The sequence below is a fragment of the Triturus cristatus genome, chromosome 8 (genome assembly GCF_964204655.1).
Source record: "Triturus cristatus chromosome 8, aTriCri1.1, whole genome shotgun sequence".
Taxonomy (NCBI): domain Eukaryota; kingdom Metazoa; phylum Chordata; class Amphibia; order Caudata; family Salamandridae; genus Triturus; species Triturus cristatus.
This window is the reverse complement of record NC_140591.1, coordinates 531,159,965-531,183,145: the sequence shown is the minus strand read 5'-3', so window position 1 is coordinate 531,183,145 and position 23,181 is coordinate 531,159,965.

The window sequence follows — 23,181 nt, the reverse complement described above, 5'->3', positions numbered from 1 at the left end:
AGGGACGCTTCTGTTACACTTATTTGTGGACGTTAATGAACAATAGCCCTGAAGAAGTTCAATCAATTGATGAACGAAACACATTGGCTGGATGATGCTTTGTTTAAACTACCTAAATAAATACTGATGAATTTAATGGATATCTGACTGGAATTGTTAGCTGGACAGAAGCAAATTTGGGTATTGTCCAAAGTTTACCACTCCATTGATTTCATTATAGTGGTACAATTCTGTCCTGACTTCGTCTGAAAGTGGAACCTACTGACGATGCGTCTATCCCTTCTGCAGGTGTTGGATTTTTAATCTCTGATGGGCCCTGTAAATAAGAGATCCCAGGAAGATTGCATGTATCTAGGATGCAAAAAGTCCCACTACCCTGGCTGGGGATCTCAATGACACAATCTGATTGGATAACACAGATCTCAACTCCTTCTTGATCATTCTCAGCTTTGATGTTGGTAACTGGAGTTTGCAATTGGACCAAGGCCACTGCAAATCTCAGAACAGGATTTCTGAGCATTGATCATGAATCCCAGATCCTGCAACAGTTGGATAGTCCAGGACAGGGGAAGGAGAGCTGTCTTCCTGTCCTGCACCATGATGACTGATCAGGCGATTGCCTCTTGACCTAAGGGTCTCTACCACTAATCTCATCAACGTGGAGAAACACCAAGGGGCCAACAACAGCCCTAAGGGCAGAACCTTGAACTCGAATCAGACATCTTCTAAAAGAAAGTGCAGAAACCATCTGTGAGGGGCAAAATTTGTATTCATTAGATGAGTGTCTTTCAGGTCCAGATGCACCAATCAGTCCCGCTCTTGCAATAAGTCTAGATAGACGATGGATATTCTCCATCTTGAAATGGTGGTACAAAATTGAGGCGTCAAATTCCTGAAGGTTTAGAACCAATCGGGATCTGCCACCCTTCCTCTGCACCAAGAAGTTTGTGCTGAGGAAACTGTTTGGGTTAGGAAAGGCATAGCAGAAGGACTCCTTTTCCAAGAACTCCTGAATCTCTTGTTCTTTAAAAGTCTGCTCTTGTTGGGAGGAGAGTATTGGCATGGGATGTTGAAGAACTCCAACCTGTAGCCCTGAATCTTCTGTAGGACCCATGCAACTTGAAAGATCTTTTTCCAGTTGTGAAAAAATATTGAAAGCGACCCACTAGAACATCCTCCTCCAGTGGAATCACTCCGACCTGTAAAGTTGGGTTCTGCTCCGGAAGAGGAGGAAGACCTGTATCCGCCAATTTGGAAGCATCCTCTACCAGTTCAATTTCTGGATGGAAAAAGTTGGTTCCTTTTGGCTGATTTGCTCCAGCGGAAAGGTCAAATTTACATATCCTCCCTGCGTCACAGACCCGTCATCACTCTTACTCATTCATGCATACATTCATTGGTGGGGCCCATCACACCAACACTCATTAGTCTCACTTGAATCTGCACACAGGAGGAAGAGAAGCGCTGGACATGTGGGGGGTACCTTATTACCTATAGAAATAAATATTTACAGTATTTACATATTATACATCTGCACTTATAGAATCCTAACTTTAACATCAAGGCACTCCACCACTTGGTCGATGGACCAATTAGTTGGACTGGTTGATGGTGATTTAGAACCAGCTAAAACACATTTAAAGTCTCTGAATCTTTAATCAATACCCTTTAAAGAATCACAAACTAATTTTCAGTAAATAAATGTTTAGTTTATCTAATTAAATTCACTCTCATTGGCATAATCAGCATTATAATCAATCAGAATTTTTAATAACATTGGCATAAATCAGTATGACAATTATGTTTGCCTAATTTCTGACATTGGCGACCATTCTCCGGAAACCTATCAGCCCTGCATAAATCAAATCCCTTTTGGTGTGACCCTCCAATCGAATGCAGGCTACGACCCAAATCAGTCCAGAGAAAAGTTATTTTCGCTCGGCACAACACAGTCCCAAAGATATTCGGGGGACCCGACAATCGTGCAAGCAAATCGGTCAACAGGGATTCGGATCACTCTTCTGGAACATAATACCCTTAACCCTTCTACTAACCCCCCTTTTATAATAAATTTTTTGGGTAACATGCTATATTTGCTGAATTTGGAATGGCTCTGATTTGCTAAGCCATCAAGTTTTACAATATGGGACTTGATTCACAGAGTTCCTTGGTTCTCATGGAATCGTAGATGTCATGTCCTGGTTTGGGCAGTTCTCATGCGAAAGGGTCCGAAGTACCAATATGCAGGCCTCTAAGGACAGGTTTTCATTGTTCTTTTCTGTCATTTACACTGGTTGAGATTTGGCAGTCCTCCACGTTCCTATCCTTGACGAGGAACACTGTGCCCTGGTCGGAGGACGCCTGGAGATCTTCAGAGCCATCCGAGTCTGCGCAGTAGACATCGTGCTCACACGACGGTGGCCACTTCCGAACTCCATTTTGGATATTGCAGCCTGGTAGGCCCGAATGGCAACTTAAGCGAAACAAACATAAAGAGTAATTAATATACGGAAATGAAGATTCTAATGTTTAAACCCACACTCATCCCCTTATATATTAGTATTTTCCTAGCTTATAGCAACGTTTAAAGCAATTTTACTCACCATTTCGCCACACCAGGAAAGCAAAACATTACAAAAGCAACAAAAATCACGCAATTTTCTATGTCAACACAATCTACAGTTAATATGCGTACTGCAGTTATTCATTAGGGTTATTTGCCATGCAATTTGCATTTAGTCCCGCGTGAAATTCATGTTTATTAAGGTGTAAGGTTGAGTAATACCAATCACTCCAAACAATTAGTACAGGTTAGTATTTAGAATGATTACGTAATTAGTATTTTCATGCAAAATAGAGAAGGTATACAACATTTTGTTTTACCTGCTCCACCAACCCCCACTTTGGTGATTTTTAACATCACGACAAATCCCACTAAATTTCAATTTAAATTTAATGGAAATGATTTCTCAGTTCCCTTACAGTATTTTACGTCACATTATTGTAACCCCCATCCATTCTTCCAGTTCTATATCTCCCATTTCTCTTTCCTTTCTTTCTTTCTCTCTTTTCTTTGCAACTTCTCTCTTTATTTTTTTTTGTAACTTTCTTCTTTTTATACAAACACACCCTAATCTCAGAATTAATACCAATATTACCACACAAGTTACCTACTAATTAACTACCTAATTTAATTAAGACTTTTTTAATAGTAGAAAACACTTTACCAATCTTTTCCCAAACACTTTCAACCTCCAATGGAACAATTTCCTCATGCAAGTCCGTTACATTCTTAATATATTTCTTTAAATCTTGACTCTCGTCAGGAATATAAGTACAACAATGTTGCACTTTCAGTATTCCACAGACTCCTCCCTCTTTTGCCAAAATAATATCAAGGGCAAGTTGATTTTGAATCACCGTGGCTCTCATGGCTACCATTTCGGTATTTACCAGTAAGAACCCTCCAGCAGTACTTGTCGATAAACAATCCACTACTGTAGATACATTTCGAATTGTATGTGCATTCAGAGATATTCCAACGGCTGGTATCAGTGCTCCAAAAATATCCCCTACAATTTCTGGCCAACTTTCCCTCCTTCTACGTGCAAGTTGTCTACCTATCTCGTGCGCACCATCCTTTCCCCTTCCCACATGAAATATCTTTGGGAAGACCAGGCCTAGGTAACATGTGCCATACCAATGGTCTGGCAATGATAATAAGCTTTGTTCCCACAGATAAAATGTAACCCAGGGAATACCGGAACGTTTCCTCCTTTATATCCCCATCCTCCCATGATTCTATATGTAACTTGATCCCCCAGGACGGCCCATAGTGTCAGGGTGTGAGTCACTAATTGAGCCAGTGGCCCAATATATTGATTTTTTCCTTAAACCATTCATCAAGGAAATCCCGGCCCATTTGAAAGACACTACTGCCTTCCTCAATAGAATAGCATCCGTCGGGTTTGATAAAACAAAGCAATTGATGGTTTCATTGGATGTGGTATCACTCTACACCCAGATTCCTCAGGATCAAGCATTGGAGACTTTAGAGTGATTTTTAGGTCAAAGAGAGCGACCGGTCCAAGTACCTACGGAATTTCTTTTGACATTAGCCAAGTTCGCATTATCTAAAAACTACTTTTCATTTGATTCACAGTTCTTCTTTCAAACAAGAGGCGTGGCCATGGGATGTACCTTTGCCCCGGAATTAGCGGTGTTATATATGAGTTAATATGAAAACAATTTTATATACAACAACAACCCTTTTTTTGCAAACATCTCCAGCTATATGCGGTACATTGACGATATTTTCTTAATCTGGACAGGCACACAGGGAACACTCGATGAGTTTGTTGGTTGGCTCAATGAAAGATCAAATGACATTAAATTCAGCTGTGCATCATCAAACGAATCGATCACATTTTTGGATGTAAAAGTGGAGGCATTTGATGGACATCTAGAAACCACACTTTTTAGGAAACCGACGGACAGGAATAAGGCACTGCATTATACCAGCAACCATCCTCGCAGTCTGAGACAAAATTTACCATATGGCCAGTTCCTGCGGATTCGTAGGAACTGCACAAAAAAAGAGGAGTATTTCGTGCATGCGAATAAATTAAGAGATCGCCTTTTGGCGAGGGGATACCCCAAAAGATTACTCAAACACTCTCTCAAGAGAGCTTGGTGGACGCCAAGAGAAACATTGTTGGAGCAAAGAACTAAGAAAATGGGCAGTAGACCAGTTTGTGTAACAACATTTTGCCCTAAAACCCACCAACTCCGAAAACTCATCCTCACCAACTGGCATTTGATTAAGGACCTTCATGAGGAATTCTCCACCCCTCCTTTGTTTGCATACAAAAAAGAGAAAAGTGTAGCCAACTATATAGTACGAGCGGCTTTACCAAAACAGGAACATCCGACTTTGAGAAGCATGTTTGATTTGCCACCAATTGTGGGACATCACAAATGTGGAACCTGCACATGCTGTGAGCAAACCATAGAGGGTGATGTCTTCACGTTTAACAATATCCATTGGAGACACAACACGTTTACTAATTGTAAAACAAAGAATGTCGTCTATGCAGTCACCTGCCCTTGCCCAAAGCTTTACATCGGGAAGACAACCCAGGAGGCGCGGCAACGCATTACCCAGCGTAAGTCAAGGATCAGACGACGAGTGGAAAATGCCCCACTAGTCAGCCACTGGGTCACAATGACACACAGTGAGGATGACTTTAAATGGACAGTGTTATCCAAAATTGAGAGAGACCCTCGCGGGGGGGATTTGGAAGGCCAGTTAAGCCAACGCGAAGCACTACTCATCATGAAATTTAATACGGCGATTAATGGTCTAAATGAAATAGCGGAGATATTCAGACCATTGGTCTAGGCTGCTAAGACCATAATATAAAGCTTCGTGCTGCTATTTCTGTCTTATTGGTTTTAACCAAATTGAATAGGCTCCGTACGTGATGCCTCCCCTTTTTTAAAAAAAAAGTTTGCCGTAATACTGCGCGGACAAAGCTTTGAGATACCGCTAGCTGTTGTCCTAGCATCCTATCTTAACACACTGAATTTCCTACCATTCGTCAAACGATTGACATGAAAAACTACATCCCCCAGCAGCCATCTGACTTCCGGGACCCGGGAACATTTAGCCGTCACCGACTCCCATACTGCCTAAGGAGTTTCACCAATTGATTGATGCAGACAACGAGAAACCAGAGGAGGAACCCGGTAGGCGATCTGCCTTTCAAGGAAGGGTCACGAAGGGTTATGAAGACTTTGGGAACTTTCGTTTAGCAGGCGGAGTAGTTTGTAATGACGACTTCTACCGCCCTTTGTTTTTAGATGCCGGCGCGGTTTTCCTACGTGAGACGAACAAACGAACTCACCTAGGTAAGCCCCTTTCCCGGGGATGCATCATTTTTCAGTCTAGTCCTGGGAGAGTATTAAGAGGTCACAGACGAGTGTTTCCTTTTGCTCTTAGAAAAGAAACATTAAATACGTTGGTCAGCCGGTAAAGAAGGCAGCCTTCCCCGAATCCGGTAAGTTCAGATTTGGATTCAGTTTGGTTTTGAGTAAGCTGTTAGCACCCCATCTGTTCAACAGTCTTGTGTCTGTCCAGTTTGTATGTCTAGTTTGTTCTGACGAGGAAGAAACGATAATAGAAATGGTTTTTGTTTATGTTCCACAGCGCTGGGGCAAGTCGGACCTATTTCAGACAGTTAAGACTCCATTGTGGAGGCACCTTTTGAAGGTGGGTGTGGTTAGTTTTTGGCTGTTCTTTTTGAATTCTGAGTTGTGGTAAAATACCTAAAACGGATTTGTCATCTTTTTTATTACAGAAATTGGTTGGTCCTGAAGAGAACCTAAAAAGATAGGGGTTCGAAACGCGTCGACCAGTATGGTCCTTTTTTGCACCTACCTGTGATTTTCTTATCAACTAACTCTGGAACTTTACTGTTTCAAAAAAAGATAGAACACTTTGATGTACAAATTGCTTGGGAGTCAACCTATCAGAAAAGAAAAGGTGTCATTAGGACCTCGTTTTCAGTGCATGTGTATTTTTTTGTATGGAAGAGTATATTGGCCATGAATGTCTGAAGAGTGTATGTTGTTTGTATTATTCGTCTAGGGGATCAGGATTATTATGTTGTGTTGTGAAATGTAATGTATTATATTGCTTTGTACAAAAGATAAATGCGCAATGAAGTAGTGTTACAGCGCACAATTGTAGAGAAATGTGAAATAAATAATACATTCTTTTTTGATTAACAAGGAAATTCATAAAACCCTCCTCTCATGTTTTATATCTCATGTTAGGAGCTATAAAAGTGAAATGTGTAGTTAGTCTCAGTTTGGACTATTTGTTCTGTTTTTCCAGTCTATATGTATCATGGCATTCGCTCGCACCTATAAAATAGTTATCATGCACAGTTTCATTTCTTCTGATACACAATTTCCATCTCTGAGGCCAATCTAAAGCCATAGCCAGACTGGTTTCTCCCTTTAAATGTTTTACTCTTTCTACGTATCAAACTGTCTTCTCTCCTTTTTCCTCAGGTATCTTTCTTTGCATCTTAATTCTCCTCTCTTCCACCATGTCCAAGAAGGTCTTTTCTTCCTTCTTCAGACTACAAGTTATTCTTAAACACTGCCTCTAAAGTCAATTCTCTAGTTTCTAAGAAACATTCCCCTAAACCTTTACCAGGTTTTATCTTATTCAATTCAGGAACTACAGGTACTTGTGAGAAAATGGTATCTACATCAGAGAAATAGTATTCTAATTTCCCTGTTTTGTAAAACAAACTTGCTAACACACTACATGTTATTTCATAGGTCACAGGAAGGTGGTGATATGTCACACCTTCTGACACTGATGCAGGTAATTGCATACAAACATAACAATCTCTAACGTCCATTGTTTTTGCATATTCATACAATAATTTTGAGAAAACTTTGTTCGAAAAATCAGTTATAGACCTATCCTTATGTAAGTCAGTTCTGTCTATCAATCTAGTTGTATGAGTATCATGAATCATTTCTACACTGGTCTTATTCTCAGTATTACCCTCTATCGTTTCGAACGCTACTTTAAAAGAAATTATTAAAGCCAATACACTCCACAGAAGCATTAGTAATCCTGTACAACAACAACACACCTTGCACCATCTGTGTTTGCCATTTCGGAAATGATCAATGTCTTTTGACACTCGTCTACCTACAAATAGCTTTTGTCTAAACCCAAGGCTCTGAGCACCTACTTGGTTCTTTTCGGTTATATGTCTTATCCAATAATTAAATCTCTCTGCAACTTCTTCTTGTCACTTCAGTCTGGCATTTGATTGTTTTTCACTTTGTTTTCACAATCTAGGTTCAGAATTTCCTGAACAACCATCTCTTCTCCGATATCGGACAAGATAACTCTCAAGATTTCCGAATCTTCTTCCTCCTCAACCACTTCCGGTATGGTCGCCCCTAGACTTTCTTGGCTCTCTGCTTCCTCTTGTACTTCAGGAAGTACCACATACGTCCATTCCGGTTACTTATACTTCTGGTTGGGTTTCTTAATTTGTTTTTCCTCCTTCAGTGTGTCTGATCAGTGTCTTCAGGTTTTTCTTGGGTAGACACCTCATTTACTTGTTCTGCTTTAGATGACTTCACTCGTGTCAATCGATACCTCAGTCTTTTTATTTTGTTTGGACAAATTTCCTCTTTAGCTGGCCTTTTCAACTTATTTCCCTATTCACCTCGCTCGGCTTTCCAAGCTCTCTTTCTCAAGACTCGTCCCTCTTGTATTTCTCCTTCACTATCCTCGGATTCAGTCTCAGTGTGACTTCTGCCTTCTGTCGATTTTTCGTCCAAAACTTCCTGCTCCCTATCTATAGTTGTCCCTCCTCATGTTTCTTCCATGCAAGCTTCCTGCTGACTAACTGTCCCTTCTTCTACCTGGATGTGTGGTTTCTCTACACCTCCTCAGGGGTCTTCCGCAACAATCTTACCCTTACTCTCTGTATCTAATTCTTTACCTTCTACTTCTATGACCTTAGGTGGAATTTCTCTTGTACTTGCATGGGGAGCTTCTTTAGCAAGAATTTCCTTAACAGTCTCTTCAATATTTCCCTTTTTCGTTTTCCTGTACTCTCACTTGTTCAGTATCTGACTCTGAGCTAGTATCAGAAATCTCCTATTACCTTCTTAATGGCAAATTCTCTGATTCTGTAACTTGACTTGGTTCGAATTCTTCCCTTCTCGGAGTTGGTCTTGCTCTTGTTTCTTCTGAGTCTGACTCAGAACTGGTATCGGATTCTCCAAAATATTCTTCTTCAGGTCTATTCACTGGATTAGGGATTCGCAGAGTATGACTCGCATGAATCCAATACTTTACCCTGGCACATTTCACAGCCGTCGTCGTGGTCAAAATCACTTGACGTGGTTTTCCCCAACGTGGGACCAGACAATTTCTTCTTCTATGCACTTTGATTCTTACCCAGTCTCCTGGACTTAAATCATGAGCTGGCTTCTTTTCAAGAGTGGTTGCATCCAATCCAACCTGATGAAACACAGAATGAACGGAATCAGCCAACCCCTTGCAATAATCCAACACGAACTCATCAGATATAGGCAGTAGTTTGTTGACAGGAATGAAAACATGTCTCATTGCTCTACCCATAATAATCTCATGGGGACTCAGTCCAGTATTCCTATCGGGGATAGATCTAATAGTCATGAGGACTAGAGGCAAGACATCAGGCCATTTTAACACTGTGGCCAAACACATTTTTCCCAATCTGTTTTTAATGGTGCCATTCACTTGTTCCACTACTCCAGAAATCTCTGGACGGTAGGCACAATGCAGTTTCTGTTGTACATTCAATGCTTCACAAATCAATTTTATGATTTCATTCTTAAAATGCTTTCCTCTATCTGACTCGATCGTAACTGGGAAACCAAATCTAGGAATGAACTCTCTCAATAGGAGTTTGGCTACTGGAACCCCATCACTCCTTCTGGTTGGGTACGCCTCTACCCACCGTGAAAACAGACAAACAACCACTAAGACATATCTCAGCCGATTACATGGGGGCATTTCAATGAAATCGTTCTGCATTCTGGTGAAAGGACCTCCTTCCCGTCCTATCGTTTCCAAACTCACCACTGTCTTTCTTCCTGGATTGTATTGCTGACATGTGAGACATCTTTGACAAAGGCTCTCCGCTACAAGCCGAAACTTGGCAATATAACATGTCTGTTTGAAAAATCTGATCATAGCATCCCTTCCTACACGTGCCTGTCTATGGTACATCCGTGCCATGGTAGAGACCATGCTATCAGGCATGACTGTTCTTCCATACCGATAAACCCAAACACTCGGGGTGCGCATCCTGATTTAATCCACTGTTTCTTTTCCTCATCTCCTGCCTCTGTCTCACCTCTTCCCACGTATTTACAGTGTTAGTAAAAAGTAAGGGACATGAGTTCATTTCCTTTTCCCTGTTATGATTGACCAAATTTTGGTTGCTCACACAATATTGCGCTGTGTCGTGTGCGAACTAGTTTCCCGCCGACACATAGTCAGCAGTCTTCGAGTGGGTAGCACACTTTAATACTGCCAATTGCTTAGGCAGCTGTATCAACTCAAGCAACTTCCCGACCACTTCAGCATTCCTTATAGGAGTTCAACTCGATGTCAAGAACCCCCTTTGGGACTGTATTTGCCCAAAGTCATGTACCACTCCGGATCCATACTGACTATCGGTCATCACAGTGAATCACAGATTCTTTCCCAATTTGCATGCTCTTGTTAACGCAAACAGTTCATCAACCTGAGCTGATCTCACTCCCTTCAAACAAGACCATTCCAATACAGCCGCTACAGTACACACTGCATATGCTGCACTCAAAATCCCTTCTTCTGTTCTCAAACATGACCCATCCACAAACATCACATAGTCACTTTCTTTTAGAGGCACATCTTTTATGTCCGGCCTAGTGCAAAAGTCAAGCACTTCCAAGCAATCATGATCCACGTCATCTTTTACTTCCACATGTTCAGCATCAGACAACAGCGTTGAGGGGTTCACATTGAGACACCTCACAAGGCTCACATTCGTTGCACCCAAAAAGACTTTCTCATACTTAGTTAGACGACTATGCGTCATAAATTGGGTGCGACTCCTTGTTAAAAGGATCGCCACATCATGTGGTACAAAACTCTCAAAGGATATCTGTTCTGCTTGGGTTTTCGGATCGGGTGGAACCCGCTCTACAAAGCCCTTCTGACCCAAACCAGAACGTTACCCCCTCCCTAGGGCCTTTTTACACCTAAATAACCACATATATATGTACCACCTAAGGACAGGGAATTCCTATTATATATATATATATATCAAGACCTCACAGCCTCGCAATCTCAGACAGACCCAGAATCTCCTACCCAGGCGGCAGCCACAGTCTCGCGGTCTCAGGCAGACCCAGAATCTCCTACCCAGGCGGCAGCCACAGTCTCGCGGTCTCAGACAGACCCAGAATCTCCTACCCAGGCGGCAGCCACAGTCTCGCGGTCTCAGGCAGACCCAGAATCTCCTACCCAGGCGGCAGCCACAGTCTCGCGGTCTCAGGCAGACCCAGAATCTCCTACCCAGGCGGCAGCCACAGTCTCGCGGTCTCAGGCAGACCCAGAATCTCCTACCCAGGCGGCAGCCACAGTCTCGCGGTCTCAGGCAGACCCAGAATCTCCTACCCAAACGGCAGCCACAGTCTCGCGGTCTCAGGCAGACCCAGAATCTCCTACCCAGACGGTAGCCACAGTCTCGCGGTCTCAGGCAGACCCAGAATCTCCTACCCAGACGGCAGCCACAGTCTCGCGGTCTCAGGCAGACCCAGAATCTCCTACCCAGACGGCAGCCACAGTCTCGCGGTCTCAGGCAGACCCAGAATCTCCTACCCAGACGGCAGCCTTAGCACGAGCTCATCCTATTATTACCGTGGTTCACGACAGGGGAATTGGGATTACTATATATCGGATCACACAAAGACTATTAGTTGAGCACAACCTGTTCTCTTAGTTCGAGGGGCTTGTTTTTCCCCTCATCCAGTTACCACTTACCTGACCCGGATTAACTCCGGTTCCTGTCGCATTAACTCTGACAGAGAAGCTAGGCTATACTTCTACGCAAAGACACATAACACATGCTAACTTACAACAAGCTGAATACTTTATTCAAATGGCACATGTACATTTACGGAACATATCATACATATAGAACCTGCAAGGAAAGTAAAAGATTAAGTTATACACTTCAAAGGAAAAAGGGATCGACTGCACCTTGGTGATATATAGGCTGTACTCGATGGTCATCTGGGTTCCCTTCTCGTCTATGCCTCGGTTTAGCCTGGAAGTCACCCCTCGGCAGTTGTGGGTCTGCTTCCTGCTCCCTCTCCGAGTCACTAGAACCTTGTCCTCCTTGGCTACTCTCTTCTCTTTGAATTCGAGTTCGCCATCAGTCTTCCCTGGAATAAGCAATAGCTCTTCTGCTAACGGCCAGATGCCGCCTACGGTCTAGAAGCAAGTATCTTATCTCACTCAGACTTTCACTAATATAGAAGTGCATTCACTCATGGAAATTTCCAGCTCGAAACCTGCCGCCCACCAAATTCCTGTACCTCCCCGTACCAAGGACACTTTCCCAGCCGGCCGGCCTGTTGTAGTGTCTTCGGCACGAAGAAAAATACAATCCTTCGATAAGGGCCGGCCTGAACCGGTTCTCTCCGAGCGAATAACACCTCATAACTAAAACATCCCCCTCCCTCTGGGAAGGTCCCGGGCTGCCGGAGCAGAAAGAAAGATGGAGTCTCTCCCGTTTCAGGCCTACCAGGCCTGAATTCAGCACAACTCTATGAAATACCCTCACTATAGGGCAAGTTATCCTCAATGCTAACGAATCTATCCCCTAGGCTATGTATATAGGCCCTAAGCTATGGGTAGAAGCACGGGATTGTGTCAAAGTGTCTAACAGACAGGCTCTACTCACTACTCCAGACTTTAGACTTAGATGGAAATAGACTGAAGTCATATGGACTGCCCTGCAGCACCGGAAAGCCGGGAAAATCAAGCAGTACATTCCACCCTTGACTTTAGTCTATTACATATACTAAACGGAGCTAACATCTGTAGAAGAATAATAGGAAACAAAACTAACCGATCTGTGTCTAGTACCAGATGTGCAGAATTGAAGCAGTGAAGGGATACACTGAATAAAACAACAGATAGAGATCAAGGCAACAAGAGCAATCAAAATGCCACCTAATGCTTGGCGTAGCAATTTCATGTCTGGCAACCAGTTAAAGAGCCAGTCAAACCAGCCCTGATCAATATGTTTCTTAACTTCATTAGTTAGGTCATGTAATTTATCTATGTGTGCACGAATGGATTGTGTATGATCAGATAAGTTAAAACAACAAAGGCCTTCAAAGTCCGAGCACCCATGTCCATGTTTAAGCAAAAGATAATCAATGGCTGCTCTGTTTTGCAAGATGGCCCTACGTTCACCCTGGGCGTCTAATAGTAAGTCAGATAGAACTGTGGAAGTATGATTAATAGATTTAACCATCCAGCAAGCCATTTTCCCAATAGATTTAGCATTATAAACCGCCAAAGCAGGGACACCAATAATTGAAACAGCTAGACTAAGGTATTCAGACTTGGAATATAAATGCAAAGATGAGTCACAATCCTCTTGTAACGTAGTTGCATCTCGGAGCACACGAGAGTTGGCATTCGGATGTGAGGAAAACATCAAGAGACTAAGTCTCGTAATGGCACACGGGCCTCCGGAAATGTTTGCAGGTACGTAGGGCCAGGAAGTATTACCACATGAGAAAAGCCATCCGGCGGGTAGCAACATTGCGCGATAGTGACTTGGAGTAACTACCAAACTATTACAAGTCATGTTATTCTGTATTGAGGCACATGTGGTCGGTGTCCTCTGGAAACACAAAGTTCGTTCATGAGGTGTGAATGAAGTGACACCTCTTAACTTGAGACGTAGGCATTCAGAAATTGCATTTGGATTACATGTGAGAAAGAAACACAGGTCACCCTGTGTAATGTTATACGTAGTTATTTGGGATTGGATGGGAAGTTGTTCATTCGGCAGTTCAGTACATAAAGGACAATATGCATGGGTAGCAAAATCACCCAGAATAATATTCGGACGAGCTTTTGAAACGTTAAAGATGCTTGTTAAAGTTTCCAGCGAGGCGGGGACAACAACTAGGCACGTCGCTAAGATGTCATGCACAGATCTCATCGGTGTCAAACAGAAGTGAGGGGCATCAGTTACTCTTTTCGCCAACAGTGTCCAAAAGTTCGATGACGAGTCCCACGCATTGAAGGAACGCAATGCTCTGGTTCCCAATTCATCCCGTGTTAATGGGATCCTTTCTCTCTCTCCGAAGTAGACCGAACGGTGTCCAGTACCGACACATCCTGCAGCAACAATCCAAAGAATGATCTGAAAAAGAACCAAACACGGGCATTAATCATTCTCGTAAATAACACTTATCAGCTGGGACAGCTTCCCAGCTATCTTTCCCTGGTCTCATAACCAAGATGGTACTATCCAGACCGGTGGCAATAACCTCTGCTTGTTCAGGGGGATTCTTAGGCGATTGCACCCAAATCTTGGCTCCAGGGTTATCCGTAGAGCCAAAGCCTTTCTGGCCTCGTACAGTTAGCAAAGTTGGGGCAGTGCCTTTCATTATTTCACCACTGAAAACAGGCATAATAAGTAATTGAGCCACTCGGTCGGTGCGGTGTATCAGTAAGTCATTCTCACTGCTATTTAGCAGAAGTACCTTAATCTCTCCCTGATAGTCACTATCAATTACACCTTCAAGTACCTGGATGCCTTTTACAGCCAACCCCGATCTAGGGGCGATCAATCCAAAATTCCCCGGTGGTATATGAATACCAACACCGGTAGCAATGATGACCCGATTTTTGCTTTTTAAAACGGTGTCATCCATAGCATGCAAGTCCAAGCCTGCCGACCCTGGGGTCGCTCTGCATGGAGCCAGAGCTCCGGAAGTAATTTCCCAATACATCACAGTTTCATTAATCACATTAGGCATAGTTTCAACCTGTGGGGGGAACAAACGCATAAGTGGAGATTCAGCATTTAAAAAAGGACGATTATTCAGGATCAATAGTGCTTGGGGTAAAAAGTCTCGCCAATTTTTATACTTGTCATCTGTTAGTTTGCGCAACTGATCCTTTAGCAGACCATTCAATCTCTCCACCAGGCCTGAGGCCTGCGGGTAGTAGGGTATATGAAAGATCCACTCAATACTATGTTCCACACAGAATTCCTGTACCAATCTTCCACGAAAATGGGATGCATTATCAGATTGAATTTGGAATGGCACACCATAATACATCATAATTAATTCTAATGTTTTTATGGTGTTCAATTGGGTGGCTTGCTTACATGGAAAAGCTACCAGCAAACCACTATATGTATCGACAATTGTGCAAACATATTGACAATTTCTACTCATGGGAAGGGGTCCGATGTAATCAATCTGCCAGATTTGAGCGGGCAATTTCCTGCGATGTAAATGACCTCTAACAATTTGGGGTACTTTACGCTGCCTGATATGTTGACAGACGGGACAATGTAGAATAACATTTTTAATTAGATCTAGGGGAATATAAATCCCTCTATCAGCAGCCCACCTGCTAGTGGCCTTCTCTCCAAAGTGTCCTGCCTTCTGGTGTGCCCATTTCGCCAATCCCGCAATATCAGGATCTTGTCTGTCCACCACTGCCTCGGCAATTTTAGATTTCTCATCTGCAATGTTATGAAAAAATGTGTCAAGGGAGTCTATCGGGGTGTGAGCATCCACATGGAAGATGGTAACAGTACTCTGTGGGAGCATCTCCCAAATCTCTTGCCATAACTCTTTTCCCCACAATTCCTTGGAGTGTAACCTCCAATTACGGGAATGCCAGGTCGGTAACCAAACAGCCAGTCCATTGGCAGTGGACCAGGAGTCGGTGAAAATATGGCATACGCCAGGTAACTCCTGTTTCAAGACTTGATAAACAGCATATAGCTCTGCGAATTGACTACTCTTCCCTTCACCAGTTGTGCTCAACAGTTTCTGTGTGATCGGATTATAAGACACCGCCTTCCAGTGCCGTGTAGTTCCAATAAATTTTGCTGACCCATCTGTGAACCACACATGGTTCCTGTCCTCGACGGACAAATCATCAAAAGGTTTACCCCACTTGACAGGAGACTCCTGTTCTAAAGGTACAGAACACTCACTTTCAGTCTCAGTTGATGGTGCTTGCGCCACTTGCTCATGTAAGGACGCAACTCCTTTCGGACCCACACGTGCCCTGTCTTGTATGTACCATTTCCATTTAATCACACTCGCCTCCCGAGCATGCCCAATTCGATGAGTTTTTGGTGAACTCAAAACCCACTGCATAATAGGAATTTCAGGACGCAAGAATATGTCATGTCCCAATGTTAATTGCTCGGTATCCACCAAAGCCCAATAACAAGCAAGTAGCTGTTTCTCAAAAGGTGTATAACGCTCACCAGCATCAGGTAACTTTTTGGTCCAAAACCCTAACGGTACTTTGCACCTGCCTTGTTTCTGCCACAGACTCCAGTTTGCATAAGGGCCTTGCACAGACACATTCAAATCCAAATCACCATCACGTACAGGCCAAAGATCCATAGCATGTTGAATTGCCTCTTTCGCTAGACTAAATGCATCTTGCTGTTGTTTACCCCATTCGAATGCATTCTTCTTACGTGTAACACGATACAACGGGGCCAATATTTGACTCAGATGAGGAATATGCTGGCGCCAAAAACCAAATAAACCAATAAAGCTTTGGGCTTCCTTCCTATTCCTCGGAACTGAAAAATCAAGAATCTTCTGTTTAACTTGAGGGATCACCTCGCGGTGTCCCTCATGCCAATTAATACCTAAAAATTTTACAGCTTGGGATGGACCCTGTAATTTGTCCGGATTGATCTCCCAACCTTTCCCACGCAGACACTCAATGACTCTATCCAATTGGGTCTGAACATCCTCTTGTGTTTCGCCTTGGATCAAAACATCATCAATATAATGACATAACTGAATTTTGGAATGAACTGGTACCTCAGTCAAGTGTTCTGCCACCAGCCGGTGACAGATCGTAGGGCTATGCACATAGCCCTGAGGAAGACTTCTGAACGTCATCTGACGCCCGTTCCACGTAAAACTGAACTGTTCCTGACACTCAGGGGCAATTGGAATAGAAAAGAAAGCATTAGCAATATCGAGGGACGCATACCATGTACCTGGATGTGTTTGGATTCTTTCAATCAGGGTAATAACATCCGGTACTGCAGCCGTCAAAGAGGGCGTGTGTTTATTCAATTCTCGATAATCAACAGTCATGCGCCAAGAATTATCACTTTTACGCACCGGCCAAACAGGATTATTCCAAGCAGAAGTAACTGGGGTTATAACACCTGCATTAACCAACTCCTGAATGGTGGTACTAATCTCTTCATGACCACCCGGAATACGATATTGCTTCTGACAAACCACCTTTGTCGCCTGGGGAACTTGTATGGGAGGCATCCTTAAACGACCAACCCGTATAGGTCTGGACGAGATATAATGCGTCGTTCCAAATTGGTAACACCCATCATCAAGATGCAATGTCATTCCCTTCAAAATATCGATTCCAATTATGAATTCTAGGAGTGGCACCACTAATACAGAATATTCCTTTCTAGGGATTCTACCTATTCTCATCTCAAGCAAAGTTTGAACTGCGGGGGTTTCTTTTCCTCCTAATCCAGTAATAGTAAAAGGCTGCCCTGTAAATTTCTTTGATTTTCCATGAATAAGAGTGGCCTCCGCTCCTGTATCAACTAATGCTCGGGCCCTTTGGATATTACGATGTCTCCAATAAATTTCAATATCTACATAGGGTCTATTATCTCTGTGAGCCCATCTGTGTACCGGAGCTTGACCTATTTCCTAGTCATTCTTACTGCATTCTGTGTACCAGGACAAATCAGGATAAAGACTCTCACGTTTTTTAGGTATCGGTGCTTCCTGTTCATATCCATCTCTATTACGAAATGGATTCCTGTCCTCTGCACTGCACTGCAAATTTCGATCGGCAAAACTGTATCTATCCTCCCTCCTTCTCAGCTCAGGGGATTGATCCCTATCATCTCTACGTCTGTTGTAGGCATGATCATTTCTCCCCCTTTCCTTTTCCCCCTCTCTCTCCCTGTCCCTCTCTCGACGGGGGGACAGATCACGTACAGGACGCCGATCATCACGACGATCAGAGCGCCCACGGCGATCATCATCACCGCTACCATCAGAACAACCACGATCACACTCAGTCGTTCGAACACGCCGGGCACCCTCCTTCCGATCCAAGCCCCGTTTGCAAAACATCTCCCACAAACGAGCAGTAGTCTCACCATCAATGTCCTCCCGACGCACACCATCAGCCAAAAGACCAGTAAAGATATCACGTCTAGTAAATTTATATTCACCAGGAGTACGAGTGTCAGGCCGGGACTGACGTTCAGGTTTAAACCACTCACCCAACTCACCGAGTTGGCGTACCGATTCCAACACCGTAGATAGAACATTACCAGTCTGGTTAATCAACAAAGTCATCATGACCTGCTTGTAGGCAACAGGAGAAGAGCGAATGATACGATTCCGCACAGAAGAGGTCAACAGCCCATCAAGCAATCTGTCAGCAGTACCCAGAAAAATAGCCGTTTTCATCACCTCCTCCTTAAGACGTTGCGCAGCATCACGCAAGGTATACCACGGCTTGTCATTGACAGGCCAGTCAGATTCAGTAGGATACTTCAAATTACAGCCCTCAGTCGCCAATTGGAGCAAAGAAATCTGACCACCACCATTATAGTTACGAAAATGATCTTGTACAGAAGAATCCAAACTCAAAGAACAAAACTTCAAACAATCGCCAGTATCCAACATAATACCAGCAGCGCCTAGTTCATAAAGGCGCACCATCCATGTGAGCAAAGCCTCACCAGTCCGCTGCCGAAAGCGCTGCAAAATATCACTAATTTCTTGTTGGGTAAAATCTTCCAAACAGTCTAAAGAAACACCCTGCGGAGCATTGGGAGACTGCTGCAACTTCCGACGAAAAACCGGATGCGCAGAAACCACGGGACGAGCAGCACAAGAAGCCCGAGCAGTACTAGTAGAGGGACAATCAGTGTAAGAAGGATCGATTCCGCCCGAAGAGCGAGCGCGATCACGGGGTGCACCATCAGAGGTGCGAGAAGTAGACTTACTGTCAGGACGGGAACGAGAAAACTCATGCATAACACAGTCCTCACCCGAGGAACAAGACGTAGCCGAGTCCCAGATATTACCATCCCATTCATCAGGATTCCAATCCAGTCCAGCCTTCGCCACGGCCAGACGCACCTTACGCGACGAAACCCGACCACGCCTGTGTTTGTATTTGTAACGAGCAATCCGCACAGCCGCCCTCTCAGCAACCGTTTGGTAAGTGTCAAGTTTGTCGGAAAGCAACTTGTTCTGACAGCGCAATAAAGTATTGGAATTTTGAACCTCAACAAAGTGCGAATCCGCATCCTTAAGAGAGATCTGCAATTTCAGCAACCTCTCATGCAAAATCCGATACGCAGATAAAATAACCCAACCTCTGCGCCCCAAAGCGGAAACCTCCTCACCCTTCAAGACAGGCGCCGTCTGCAAACAAGTAATCACGTCAGCCGGTTCCGCCGACTCCAAAGAAGACGTCCAATTTTCACTCAAACCAGTAGAGTCAGCCCACTCTCGGGCCAAGGCACCATAAGGCGTTGAATCCCATCCGGGAATATCAACGGACAATTTAAGAGTAGATTTAGATTTCCTCAAAAACATCGCGAAAAAGAAAGAAAAAGAAACGCAGAGAAAAGAAAGGAAGAGAGAAAGAAAGAGAAAAAACTATACACGCAAATATACAAAAAAGAAAACCACGCACACGCTGAAAGCAAATACAAGACAATCACAACGCACACAGGTTTCGTAAACAGTTCGTGACGCCAAATGTTCTGCTTGGGTTTTCGGATCGGGTGGAACCCGCTCTACAAAGCCCTTCTGACCCAAACCAGAACGTTACCCCCTCCCTAGGGCCTTTTTACACCTAAATAACCACATATATATGTACCACCTAAGGACAGGGAATTCCTATTATATATATATATATATCAAGACCTCACAGCCTCGCAATCTCAGACAGACCCAGAATCTCCTACCCAGGCGGCAGCCACAGTCTCGCGGTCTCAGGCAGACCCAGAATCTCCTACCCAGGCGGCAGCCACAGTCTCGCGGTCTCAGACAGACCCAGAATCTCCTACCCAGGCGGCAGCCACAGTCTCGCGGTCTCAGGCAGACCCAGAATCTCCTACCCAGGCGGCAGCCACAGTCTCGCGGTCTCAGGCAGACCCAGAATCTCCTACCCAGGCGGCAGCCACAGTCTCGCGGTCTCAGGCAGACCCAGAATCTCCTACCCAGGCAGCAGCCACAGTCTCGCGGTCTCAGGCAGACCCAGAATCTCCTACCCAAACGGCAGCCACAGTCTCGCGGTCTCAGGCAGACCCAGAATCTCCTACCCAGACGGTAGCCACAGTCTCGCGGTCTCAGGCAGACCCAGAATCTCCTACCCAGACGGCAGCCACAGTCTCGCGGTCTCAGGCAGACCCAGAATCTCCTACCCAGACGGCAGCCACAGTCTCGCGGTCTCAGGCAGACCCAGAATCTCCTACCCAGACGGCAGCCTTAGCACGAGCTCATCCTATTATTACCGTGGTTCACGACAGGGGAATTGGGATTACTATATATCGGATCACACAAAGACTATTAGTTGAGCACAACCTGTTCTCTTAGTTCGAGGGGCTTGTTTTTCCCCTCATCCAGTTACCACTTACCTGACCCGGATTAACTCCGGTTCCTGTCGCATTAACTCTGACAGAGAAGCTAGGCTATACTTCTACGCAAAGACACATAACACATGCTAACTTACAACAAGCTGAATACTTTATTCAAATGGCACATGCACATTTACGGAACATATCATACATATAGAACCTGCAAGGAAAGTAAAAGATTAAGTTATACACTTCAAAGGAAAAAGGGATCGACTGCACCTTGGTGATATATAGGCTGTACTCGATGGTCATCTGGGTTCCCTTCTCGTCTATGCCTCGGTTTAGCCTGGAAGTCACCCCTCGGCAGTTGTGGGTCTGCTTTCTTCTCCCTCTCCGAGTCACTAGAACCTTGTCCTCCTTGGCTACTCTCTTCTCTTTGAATTCGAGTTCGCCATCAGTCTTCCCTGGAATAAGCAATAGCTCTTCTGCTAACGGCCAGATGCCGCCTACGGTCTAGAAGCAAGTATCTTATCTCACTCAGACTTTCACTAATATAGAAGTGCATTCCCTCATGGAAATTTCCAGCTCGAAACCTGCCGCCCACCAAATTCCTGTACCTCCCCGTACCAAGGACACTTTCCCAGCCGGCCGGCCTGTTGTAGTGTCTTCGGCACGAAGAAAAATACAATCCTTCGATAAGGGCCGGCCTGAACCGGTTCTCTCCGAGCGAATAACACCTCATAACTAAAACATCCCCCTCCCTCTGGGAAGGTCCCGGGCTGCCGGAGCAGAAAGAAAGATGGAGTCTCTCCCGTTTCAGGCCTACCAGGCCTGAATTCAGCACAACTCTATGAAATACCCTCACTATAGGGCAAGTTATCCTCAATGCTAACGAATCTATCCCCTAGGCTATGTATATAGGCCCTAAGCTATGGGTAGAAGCACGGGATTGTGTCAAAGTGTCTAACAGACAGGCTCTACTCACTACTCCAGACTTTAGACTTAGATGGAAATAGACTGAAGTCATATGGACTGCCCTGCAGCACCGGAAAGCCGGGAAAATCAAGCAGTACAATATCCCATCACAATTCCTTCACTCTGTTCCAAGTTCTTACAGGTAGCAGCCACTGCTTTCAAACAACCAGGCAATGCCACAGCTACAGGATCTAATACAGCCAAAAAATATGCAATTGGTCGTCCCAATTTTCCATGTTTCTGTACTAACACAGAAAGTGCACATCCATCTCTCTCACTGCAATAGAGCTCAAACTCCTTCTCATACTCAGGCATTCCAAGAGCTGGGGCTTCACACAAACTGTCTCTTAATTGTTTAAAAGCCTTCAACTCTTCTTTATTGAATTTAAGGGGGTCTTTCGCATCACTCTTCGTCAATCGCACCAAAGGTTTTGCAATCAGTGAAAAGTTACTGATCCACTGATGGCAATATCCAACCATTCCAAGAAACATTCTCACTTCCCTTTGAGTCATTGGTGCTCTCATTCCTTTTATTATTCTGATCCTGTCTGTAGTCACTTTCCTCAAACCTTTCTTAATTTTATGGCCTAAATATTGTACTTCCTTTTTGCAAAATTGTAATTTCGATGGGGATACTTTAAGTCCTCCACATGCCAAATGATTTAACAATGCCACTGTATCTACCAAACAGGCTTCTCGGGTTCTCGATGCCACCAGCAGGTCATCGATGTACTACACTAGTACTGAACTTTCGGGCATTTTTAAATCTTCCAGGGATTTCTTTAGTATCTGATTAAATATCGATGGACTTTCTGTATACCCCTGTGGGATTCGGCACCATGCCAAGGTACGTTCGCCGAATCGGAACGCAAAGATTTGTTGGCTGTCAGGGTCCAATGGGATGGAAAAGAAAGCATGACACAGGTCGATGACCGTGTACCATTCTGCATCATGAGGAATCTGGTATAGCATCACTGAAGGATTGGGTACTATGGGACAACATGGTACAACAATTTTATTCACTTTTCTCAGGTCTTGTACTATCCTGAAAGTGTTGTTACCCTGTTCAATCATTTTATCTATTATGGGAGTGACTCCTGCAATTATTTTGGGTGTCAATTTATACTGGGGAATATTCGGGTAACTTATTCCTTCCTTTACAGTTATCTTTACAGGGTCTATGTTTCTCATCAATCCCATATCTTCTCCTGTAAAATCCCATACTTCGGGTTTCACTGTTGTCTTCAATTCCTGAGGCAATTCTTCTGGGTAAAATACAACAAATGCCTCAGTAGCCTCGGGTTCCATATTGGCCATGGTCATTTTGTACAGTACATCCTCATCAGGAGTTTCAAAAGCTATGCCATCAGGAGTACAGAAAATCATGCAATTTATTTTACACAACAAATCCCTCCCAAACAAATTTACAGGGCTGTTATCACACACGACGAAGTGTTGCATGTCAGAAAATGTTCCAATTTTAACTTTAACTGGTTCAGTAAGATACGTTTTTATCTGTCTTTTTGAGACTCCGACTACTTGGATTGTGTCATCCGAGAGACGAAGATTTTTGATGTCAGCTGATCTAACAGTTGAACGACTAGCACCAGTATCTACTAGGAAAGTAATATTTTCATCATTTACCTTTCCGTCCAGAAAAGGGCCTATCTGGTCTACTTCTAGAGTCGTGCCGAATACGCACTCTTCTTCCTCTCCTGGGCACCGTCAATAA